Below are 10,867 nucleotides of genomic sequence, written 5' to 3'. Positions count from 1 at the left end.
TCCCCAGTAGATACCATTTCACACATGTCATCACTACACATTGCTGGGGAGAGTTAAGCACGTCCTGTGTGACCCCCCGGGAAAAAGAGTCTTGGAAGCTTACGCCTGGTATCTCTTGGACTTGGCCCCATACACCTTTTCCCTATGCTGATTGGGCTTTGTGTCCCTTCACCGTGATAAATCTCAGCCACGAGTGCAACTATATCCTGAGTCCCATGAGCCCTCCAAGTGAACCATCCCTGTTCTCTCTTCATACATCGACTTGGTAAATCATTTGTAACCGGCTTGTCTGTGTCACGGCGCCTCTTCCTTCATTTGCCTTTTTTTTTTTTTAAAGATTTTATTTATTTATTTGACAGAGAGAGACAAAGCGAGAGAAGGAACACAAGCAGGGGGGGTGGGAGAGGGAGAAGCAGGCTTCCCGTGGAGCAGGGAGCCTGACGTGGGGCTCGATCCCAGGATCCCGGGATCATGACCTGAGCCAAAGGCAGACGCTTAACAATTGAGCCCCCTTCATTTGCCTTTCTGATCGCTACTTCAAAACTGGATTCACTGTTCAACTACAGAAATTTCCACCACCTGGAGGAAGTTTCTAGGGAGCCAGGGGGATGCCACCTCCAAAGTGAAACATGAGTTGGAACACCTCGTACCACTTACCATCAAGAAAAAGGCACAGTGTTTCCTGTTGAAACAGTGGCATAATGTTCCCTTCTTTCCTTCTAGGCTCTTGGCTGAGACCCCCTTGTAGTACAAGATGGAGTAACAGGAGAAAAACAAACAGAAATTTAATAACTTGCACACCTCCCGTATACACGAGAGACACCCAGGAAAACTGAGTAACTCCCCAAAATGGCAGAAGCCGTCCCCTTAAATACCATCTCCAAGAAAAAACAAAAGATGTTGGGCATGGGGAGTCAGTTACGGGAGCTGATCTGAAAAAGCACAGTCAACAAGGGTAAGGTGGCTATGCAGATCTAAGTCACGGCCTTCTCCATTGATGAATTTCTAGAGATTTAGAGTCATCCCCCTCTTCCTGATACCGCCAGAGAGACACGCTTGTGAATGGAGATTTCCCTTGCACCTGTAAACCTCTCTAACAAAAGGGTACCATCTACTGTTTTTTCTGAGCTTCACTTGGCAGTTCCTTGAAAGTAATCTGCCTATCAGGATCCTTATGCCAAAGAGACATATTTTGGGGTGGCAAATGATGCTCCCCTACGGTGTCATTTCGGATTTTAGAGGCAACACACAGCCCATTCTAGCTGACCTCTCCGATGTAATTACTGAGTAACGCGGAGGCGGCCAGTTCTGAGGGAACCCGGAGCAAGAGACAGCTCGGAGTTAAGGCTCTAGGACAAGCCGCTCAGCTGAGAGTTCTTAAAAGTCTCTCTGGATAGAGATGCTGTACAGAGGCCCTGGCAAGCGCAGATAAGAGAATCACACACAGACCCTCAGGGTTCAAAGCAAATCTGTGACCTCCTGTTCTGCAGCCAAATGTTTTCCTAGCTTTCCACCGGATGCCTGAGCATGGACCATCCTCAAAATTTTGGTTCACCGCTTACTTGTAGGAAACTTTCCACAGACAACCACACTCCGTGGCCTCCAGTTTCTTGCACTGAATTTGTGTTTTATTGAACTGGATTTGTAGCCTTTTGCCTTGCTAAGCGATCCACCTGTGTTGACTGTGTCTTCCAACTAGTTGTGTGATACCGAGCAAATGAACTCATCGGTTGAAAAGTGAGCGTAATAACACTTCCTTGCAGTGCTGGTTTCAGAGAAAGTGTGTAAAGGGCTTAGCACGGGGGCCCTAACACAATAGTGTTTGTTAACACTAGGTTGTTAAGAACACAGTATGGTGGTTCCTCAAATAATTAGACATAAAAAAAAATGAAGCATAGACTTACCATATGATCCAATAATTCCATTTCAGGGTATATCCCCAGAAAAATTGCAAGCTGGGCCCCAAACAGATTTGCACACCCACGTTCCTAGCAGCATTGTTCACGATAGCCCAAAGGTGGAAACAACCAGAACGTCCAGTGATAGATGAATGGATACACAAAATGTGGCATACACATCCAATGGAATATTATTCAGCCTTAAAAAGGAAGGAAATTCTGACACATTCTACAACATGGATGAGCTTTGAAGAACTTAGGCTAAAATAAACCAGACACAAAAGGACAAATATTGTATGATTCTCCTTGTATCAGGTACCCAGAGTTTACCAAACTCATAGAAAGCAGAAAAGTGGTTGCCAGGGGTGGGGTGGGAGAGGGAAATGGGGAATTATTGTTTAATGGACACAGATTTTCAATTTGGGTTGATGAGAAAGTTCTGGAGGTGGATGGTGGTGATGGTTGCACAACACCGGGAGTGTACTTAATGCCACTAAATGGTACATTTGAAAAATGGTTCAAGTGGAAATTTTAGGTGATGTATATTTTACCACAAAAGGTATGCAAATAAAATGTAATTGCTTTAAAACTAGGTTATGAACTTCCTAAGAGCAGTGAGCGCATCTTTTACTTTTTTAGTGTCAGTCAATTAAAAATATTCATGGAGGGGCACCTGGGTGGCTCAGTCGTTAAGCGTCTGCCTTCGGCTCGGGTCATGGTCTCAGGGTCCTGGGATCGAGCCCCGCATCGGGCTCCCTGCTCAGCAGGAAGCCTGCTTCTCCCTCTCCCACTCCCCCTGCTTGTGTTCCCTCTCTCTCTGTGTCTCTCTCTGTCAAATAAATAAATAAAATCTTTAAAAATATATATATATATATTCATGGAAGCCTGACAACCGTATGTTGTCGAAGATGGAGAGCCTGACCTCACAGAGCTCATGTTCTAGATGAGTCTACCTCTCTCCATAGTGCCTGGTGAAATGTGTCAGACACAGGGGAAGGGCGCGTTGAGTGGCGACAAACATTTGCACAGGGCTCGGTAGCTTTTTGCTATCACCTCTAAAGCAGGCTTTAGGATTTTTGGAGGGCAAGGTCCTTTTCCTGCTTAGCTGTGGTAGCCAGCCTCCAAGATGGCCTCCAGTGATCTCTGCTTCCTGGTATACATGCCTTTGTGTGATCCTCTCGTTGAGTGTGGGTTGGCTTAATAAATAGAAGGCAGAAGTGATGATGTGTGATTGGAAGACTAGGTCATAAAAGGTAGAGTGGCTCATCTCTCAGTATCTGTCTCTTTCTCCCTCTGAGTACTTAACACTGGCGGAAGCCTTGTCCAGAGCAGCCCTATGGGAGAAGCCAGTGTGGCAAGGAACTCAGGCCACCTGCCAACAGCCACATGAATGAGCTTAGAAGCAGATCCTCTAGGTTCAGTCAAGTCTTGGGAGAGTATAGCTTGATGGCAGCCTTCCCCCCCAAGACCTTCTGAGCCAGAACACCCAGATCCCTGACCCTCAGAAACTGTGTGCCATGGTAACTGTCTGTTATTTTAAGCCACTAAGTTTTGAAGTCATTTGATGCAGACAGCAACATATAACTAATATCTTCCCCCATCACAACACACTGGGTCACCGTTGAACCCTGGAACTAGACTCTCTGGATTCAAATCCTGGGTAGGCCACTTCTAAGCTGTGTGATCTTGAGCGTGTAACAATTTTCCTGTGACTCAGCTTCTTCGGTTATAAAATGGGGGATATGACCTCATTAGGTTGGGAGGATTAAATAAATGCGTATAAAGTGCTTAGCAAGGTGCCTGGCATATAATTAGCAGTCCGTAAATGGCCCCTGCTATTGCTGTCATTATTATAGGTGATGGGAGAATGGCACAAGGTCAGTGTGGGGATTAAGGGTGTCAGTAGCATGATGCTCTTGACCTCCGGGGAAAAGGGGCAAAAGTCTTTGCAAGTGCTCCTGAAACAGGCCCTCATGGTTTTGCCTCGATGCAGAGCATTATTGGGCATCTACTTACTGCAGATGGGACTGTGCCGCCTGGAGTGAGGAGAGCAGCCCTTAGGGACAGTTCCATGGATGCCAGGCTCAGGGGCTTGCCCAATCCTTGGGTGAAGCAGCTACCATTCAGAACACGTGTCCCCAGGTCTTAAACATCCCTGCTCTGGAAAATGAAGTCAGAGAATGCTTTAGACCTGTTGGACTGTGGCTAAAACGAGAAATGCTGGGATTTCTAGGTTCCAGGACTCAGTTGCTGTGATTTTCCCTTTTCCCAAAGGGAAAATATTTGATTCCAATTTATTGGGAGGCCCCAAATAAGCTTTTTCCCTCAGTTGGAAGGTATGACGTAGTGTGTCCGCCAAAGGAGAGAGAGGGTGGGAAAATGTCAACAGGAAACTTCTACCATCAAAGCGGATTGCGGGGGGGTGGGAGGGGATGGGGTCCCTGGGGGATGGGCATTAAGGAGGGCACTTGATGGAATGAGCACTGGGTATTCTATGCAATGGATGAATCACTGAACTCAATCTCTGAAACTAATAAAAAAAAAAAAAGCAAATTGAATTACTAAGTGAAAGAAGCCAATCTGAAAAGGCTCCATACTGCATGAGTCCAACTCTATGACATTCTGAAAAAGACGAAACTATGGAGACAGTAAAAGGATCAGTGGTTGCCAGAGCTTAGGGGGAGGGAAGAATAGGCAGAGTGCAGAGGATTTTTAGAGCAATGCAATTAGTGTGTATGATACCATCATGGTGGGTACGTGTCATTATGTCAGTGAGCCCTGTTGCTCAACTATAGACCCCGCCAATTAAAACCAGAAATAGACAAGCCCGCTTAACTCAGGCTCTAACTAAAACCCATTGTGCTTATTTCTTATCACACTTTCTTGAGGCATTGACGAAAATGTTTTGCAATGACTGGAACGTTCCAACCACCAGACCAGAAAAGTTCTGATACCAACGGAATGCCTCGGAGGCCACACCCCACACGTCCTCTTCCTGGCCCATGATCATGGGCTGAACACATGCTGACCCCCACGTGTGATCACGCGCTCCCTGCCTGCTGTCTTGCACATATCCCCCAAACCTCTCTTTACAAAACTCTAGGTATCCATCTTGCAGGTGGAGAGGTCACTTGAGCCTGCCACCACCCCCCATTGCCGGCAACCGAAATAAGTTTCTCCCTTTCTCCCTTCCAAACCCTCATCTCTGGAGTTATTGACTTCTCTTGTGGCGAATTTATCCGAGTTTGTTTGGCAAGGGCGTTGGCAAACCTGTCCAGCCCCCAATCTCCCCAGGATCCCCCTGGATGGAGCAGGTGGCCAGGGCTGTGCGAGGGCTCACCCGTTTGTTTCCTGAGTGAGTGGCTGTGACAGGTCGATCAGTAACAATTATACATTTGTGCAAACCCATAGAATGTACAACACTGTACAAGACCAAGAATAAACCTTAAGGTAAACTACAGACTCTGGGTGATTATGATGTGTCAATGTATGTCCATCAGCTTAACAAATGTGAGCTCTGGTGGGGGATGTTAAGTGGGGGTGCTGTTCATGTGGCGGGGAGAGAGGGTATATGGGAACTCTCTGTACCTTCCTCCCAATTTTGCTGTGAACTCTAAAAAATAAAATCTATGTTTTTAGGGGGCCTCGGTGGCTCAGTCGGTTAAACGTCTGCCTTCGGCTGAGGTCATGATCCCAGGGTCCTGGGATCAAGCCCTACGTCAGGCTCCCCTCCTCAGTGAGGAGCCTGCTTCTCCCTCTGCCTGCCGCTCCCCCTGCTTGTGCTCTCTCCCTCTGACAAATAAATTAAAAATCTTTTTATTTATTTATTTGACAGAGAGAGAGAGACAGCGAGAGAGGGAACACAAGCAGAGAGAGTGGGAGAGGGAGAAGCAGGCCTCCCGCTGAGCAGAGAGTCCAACGTGGGGCTCCATCCCAGGACCCTGGGATCATGACCTGAGCCGAAGGCAGACGCTTAACGACTGAGCCACCCAGACGCCCCCCCAAAAATCTATGTTTTTAAAGTAAAATGAGAAACGAAGCTTTGATTTGAAGGCATATTATTTAGAAGCCCGTTGACTCCAAGCAACAGAAGTTTCGACCTCATTGGACTTCAGAAGTTTAGCGGTCACAGGTGCCTGGCGAACCAGAAGGCAGGGATTATTGTTACGGAAGATGGGGGGGCGGGCGGGGAGCTGCAGTGGGGCTCAGAAAGGCCGAGAAGGCAGCCACGAGCATAAGCAGAATACCTGCGGCCTGCCCCTCTCAGTGCTAGCAGCATTTTATGCTCGGTCTCCCCCTTCCTCTCTTCCCTCTCTCCCTCCTTCCCTTGGCCTTTTCTGCTCGCAGACTGCTCCCTCTGCCTCCTCAGGCCTACAGCCTTCCATAGCTCCCCTGTTTACACCGAACGGCCTCTGCTCTTCATAAATACATTTTCCCTTTCTCCATCCCAATCCTAAATTCCTGGGTGAGGAGACTCTGGTGGCCCTGTACCTTGGGGGCAGGTGTCTGCTCCCTGCCCCAGCACCCCTGGCCACGGTGGGTAGAGGCAGGGGCCTGGGAGCCCGGCACTGCTCAGAAAGTGAATGGGGAGGCGGGGGGGAGGGGGGGGGGGCGGTGGCCTTAGGAGGGGGTGTGGAGGGCTGGTGGCTTTCAGAGGGGCCTAATTCTGCGACATGTGACAATCGTCCCCTTAGGAGCAGGAGCATTACGTGAGCTGCTGACAGAACTCTGCCCCACTTTCTGTGCTTGCTGCTGGTGCCCGCTTTCCCTTTTGATTTAAGGCCTTGCAGGGGCTCTGATTTGGAGCGTGGCATCGGAGGAATTCTTTACCGCCAACTAGCCTTAATTCCTCCTTCTTACATAACCAAATGGCAACCGAGAGGATGTTTGGATTCTGGCTTGCTGCCTTTTTTTTTCTTTTCCGGTGCAGGAGTTTATTTATTAATTAGTGTGCAAAAAAATAAATAAATAAAAAGGAAGTAATAAAATAGCCTTGTTGATGTTCTGGTCCGCGTGCTGTGTGCTCATCTGTCGGCAGCCTGGCGTGGGGAAGCGGAGCGCTCGGCCCCAGGGGAGGGGGCCGCACCGAGGGTGTCAGCATCATCCGCTGCGGATGCGACCGGCCAATGCAATTCATTCCTCTCCCTCCTTCCCCCCTGCCCGCCTCCCCCCACCCCCCGTTTCTCCCTCCTCCCTCCCTCTCTCCCTCCCCGCTCGCGCCGCGGGGTCTGGGCGCCCTTGCAAGGAAAGAGGGCTTCCTGGGACGGTGGCTTCGAGGCCCGAGAGCTCGCATCAGTCATTCCAAACGACGTTAGGAAGCGGGACGGCATCGATAAGGCGGTGGAAAATCGGGTTCCAGACGGCCTCGGGGGGGCGCTCACGGCCGGGCCCGGGCCGCGCCGCCCCCCCCACCTCCCCGGCCGCCCGGCGCCCGCCGGGGACAGCGCTGGTCCCGCCCCCGGCTCTCGACGCCGCGCCCCGTCACCCCTTCACTTCGGGGCTGCGCGCGGGTGTACAGCCGTCGAGGATCGGAGCTCAGGGGTGCCGGGGCTCCCGGAGAGTGTGACTCAGAGGCGCAGAGGTTCCCCGCTCCCCAAAGCGGGGGCGTCCCAGGGCGACCGGGAACCCAAGGCGGTGCGCCCACCACCCGTCCCCTCGCAAGGCTGGAGGAGGGGCTGGAAGGACTGCCTGATCGGTCTAAGAGAAGCTTCTGGCCCCTCCCCGGATGGTTTGGAGCGGTTCGTAATTCAGGCTGGCCCGCCTTTTCCGGCCCCTCCCAGCACCCTCACTCCCACCCCGAGGACGGGGCGCGCGCTATCCGGCAGGCGGGCCTGGGCACAGTCACTGCCGGAGCCCGAGCGTGGGCAGGAGGGCGGGCCGGAGAGCCGAGCGGGCGGGCCGGGAGGCGGGCCTTCCTCATCGGCTCCTCCCACTCCGGGAAGGATGGAGGGGTGGGGGCCAGGGGCGCCTGCCCTGTTGGAGCTCTGTTGGGGGCGCCAGCTGCCTTTGGCAAGGTTTTTGGATGTGGGGTCACACCAGGCTCCTCATCCTTATTCACCTCATGAGACACCCAGAAAATTTATATTATATAACATCCCAATGACTTCCTGGGGTGAACTGGAGAGTATTTGGAGAGTCGAAATGGGGCCTGGTGGAGGAAAGAATGATTTCATTGTGTGTATTATGCAATCATGTAAAGAAAATGAAATATAAACTATTAAAAATGGTGTTAAATACCCAGCAGGCATATACAATTTCCTAATGAAGTCTTCACAACCCTTCCTTTATTTTCTCCTTTATACTACTGAAAATTTCACACATATAAAAAAACAGATGAGTAGATAATCCTCAGCTTCAACAATTATCAAGGTAGGGTCAATTTTGTTTCATCTCTCTCCCCACCCACTTCCCCCTCCTGTTCTTATACTTTCATTTTTTTTTTAAAGATTTATTTATTTATTTGAGAGAGAGAGAGAGCAGGGTGGGGAGGGGCAGAGGGAGAGTTAGAGAATCTCAAGCTGACTCCAGGCTGAGTGTGGGGCCCGGGGCAGGACTCGATACCACCACCCTGAGATCATGGCCTGAGCCAAAATCAAGAGTCAGAGGCTTAACAGACTAAGCCACCCAGGTGCCCCTATCCTTTCATTTTTTTAATGATAAATTGAGCTTGTGTTTTAGTTAGCCTTTGCTGTGTAACAAGCCACCCCAAAGTGTACTGGCCTTAAACAGCAATAGTCCATGCTCTGTCATGATTGTGCTCACTTGGCCGGGCACTTTCTCTGCGGGTTTTGACTGGACTCATTCAAGAGGGAGGCTCAGCTGGGCTAGAAGGTCCAAGATGGCTTCACTTGTGTGTCTGGCTGTGGACTAGGACACCTCAAGTCTCTTCTCCTCCATGGCTTCTCCTGTTCTAGTAGGCCAGATGGACTCTTACGTAGCAACCCGAACCTTCTAAGGGAATCAAGGCAGAAGCCTCAAGCTTCCTGTCTTAACTGTGGGAGCCCCAAGTCACATCCACCTCTTTCTATTGGCAGAAGCAGGTCACAGGGCCAGCCCAGACTCTCGGGTGGGGGGATGGAGAAATAGCCAGGCTCCTAGGTGGGAGGAAGACGTGGGAGGACCTACTACACAGTGCAAAGGAGCATGGGAGGGATTGGTGGGCTTTAATCAATCTAGCACAGTTTGCTTTCATCAACTTAACTTTTTATATGAGGTTTAATGCTTGCAGAGGCCACACATAATTCCCGATCTAGACTTTTTGATGATTAACACTTGAATGCTTGATAGTCACCATTGAGGAGAAACTTTGTTAGCACAGGTAAGCAATTGACTTTTTTTTTTTATCATCCATTTAAAATTGTGCAACAGTTGGAATTATATTTAAAGCATCTAGCAGCCCTTCCTTTAGTGAACAGGTGAGATGTTGAAATTTCTTATTGTAATGCAAATGGATTTTGAAACCAAATGTGTCTCTTCCTATTAGGCACTTAAAATAAAGGTGGTCTAATTGGCGGAAGGCACATGCATTAGAGAGCCGCCAACCTGTGGTTGGCGTGGGTGCCATGAAATTGCGCACCAGCCACAGAAGGATAGAGATATCTGGTACATGTGGAGATGGTGTTTCTGGGCACGCTGTGGGGGCCCCCCTCTACCAGCCTCATACTGCACTACCAGAACTGTGTCCGTGCCAACCTCTGGTGGGGCAAGAACAGGCATGGCCGCGAACTCCAAGTGAGGGTCTCCAGTTAGTTTTCAAACAAGCCAAAGGAAGAGCTTCTCAAAGTTTGTAGTTACTTTTAGCAGAAATGTCATAGTACTGAAGATTCTTCTTTCAATGGAAAATGATGGATTTTGCCTTAACTTTCCTGTCCTTAATACCCACTTTGATGCCACCCAATGTGATGGGGATGTTTTCACATACTTGTACCAAATCTCTATGCCAGTGAGGCACACCCTTGGAAGTAATGCTCGATGTTACATCAGACATTACGATGGCACACTGGGTTCATATATAACAGCCATCTCTCCTTGGTCCACCAAATTTCTCCTGACCTCTTGGATTCCATACATTGAACTCAATGGTCCTCTTCTGGTGTGGAACACAAGGCAATGGGCATCAACCTCCAACGTAGTCACATACTTCTCCAATTCACCAGTCAAATGATGTTCTACGAATGTCGTTTTTCCAGCACCATCATCACCAACCAACACAAGTTTGAACTGAACTTGTGATTCTCCTTGGGCAGCTTCCAGAAGCATCCCTGTGCTCCATCTGACTGAGGGCGTTATGACCATTATTCTTGCATTTACTGTTAACATGATAGCACTCTCCATCTGTGTACCCTCTTGTAAAACTAGGCAACAGTCTACAAGACCACCCTCTACAAGACCAGTCTACAAGACCACACTTCTCACACCAACTGCAGAGTTCAGGGGTCCCCAAGACCACCTTCAGGTTTGATTATTTGATAGAAAGACTCACAGAACTCACTGAAAGTTGTTATACCCACAGTTATAATTTATTACAGTGAGACGATACTGATTAAAATCAGTTAAGGGAAGAGACACAGGGAACAGTCCAGAAAGGTCCAAACACAGAGCTTCCAATTGTCATCTCCTGGTGGTATCATGGACCGCATTAACTCCTCCCAGCAACTATGAATGACAATCCATAGGAGTATCACCAAGCAGGGAAGCTCACCTGAGCCGAGCCTCGGTGTCCAGAGTGTTTACTGGAGGTCAGTTGTATACTCATGGTTGATTCCCCCCCCCCCACAACACCCCCACCCTCCCTGGAGGCTGAGCTGAACCTGTGGGACCCAAAGCTCCCACCATAAATCACATTGTTACACTATCTGGTGTGGTCCAAGGCCCCCTTGGAACCAAAGACACTCTTGCCAGGCAAGACGTTCCATAGGTTGAGATCACCTCCCAGGAGCTGAAGGCAAAGGCTGCCCCTTTTTCTGAGC

General features: G+C 49.5%; 1 pseudogene; it reads right to left on the bottom strand.

Moving 5' to 3' along the window:
• Positions 1–9,401: 9,401 nt before the first annotated feature.
• On the bottom strand, positions 9,402–10,232 carry LOC123843678 (GTP-binding nuclear protein Ran-like; annotated as a pseudogene).
• Positions 10,233–10,867: the final 635 nt, after the last annotated feature.

This window comes from Mirounga angustirostris, unplaced genomic scaffold (assembly GCF_029215605.1).
Source record: "Mirounga angustirostris isolate CCGP_5_RB_7025 unplaced genomic scaffold, mMirAng1.0.hap1 SCAF_11, whole genome shotgun sequence".
In the NCBI taxonomy this organism is placed as follows: Eukaryota; Metazoa; Chordata; class Mammalia; order Carnivora; family Phocidae; genus Mirounga; species Mirounga angustirostris.
Note: the sequence above shows the minus strand (reverse complement) of the source record. Positions and strands in the feature narration are given on the sequence as shown.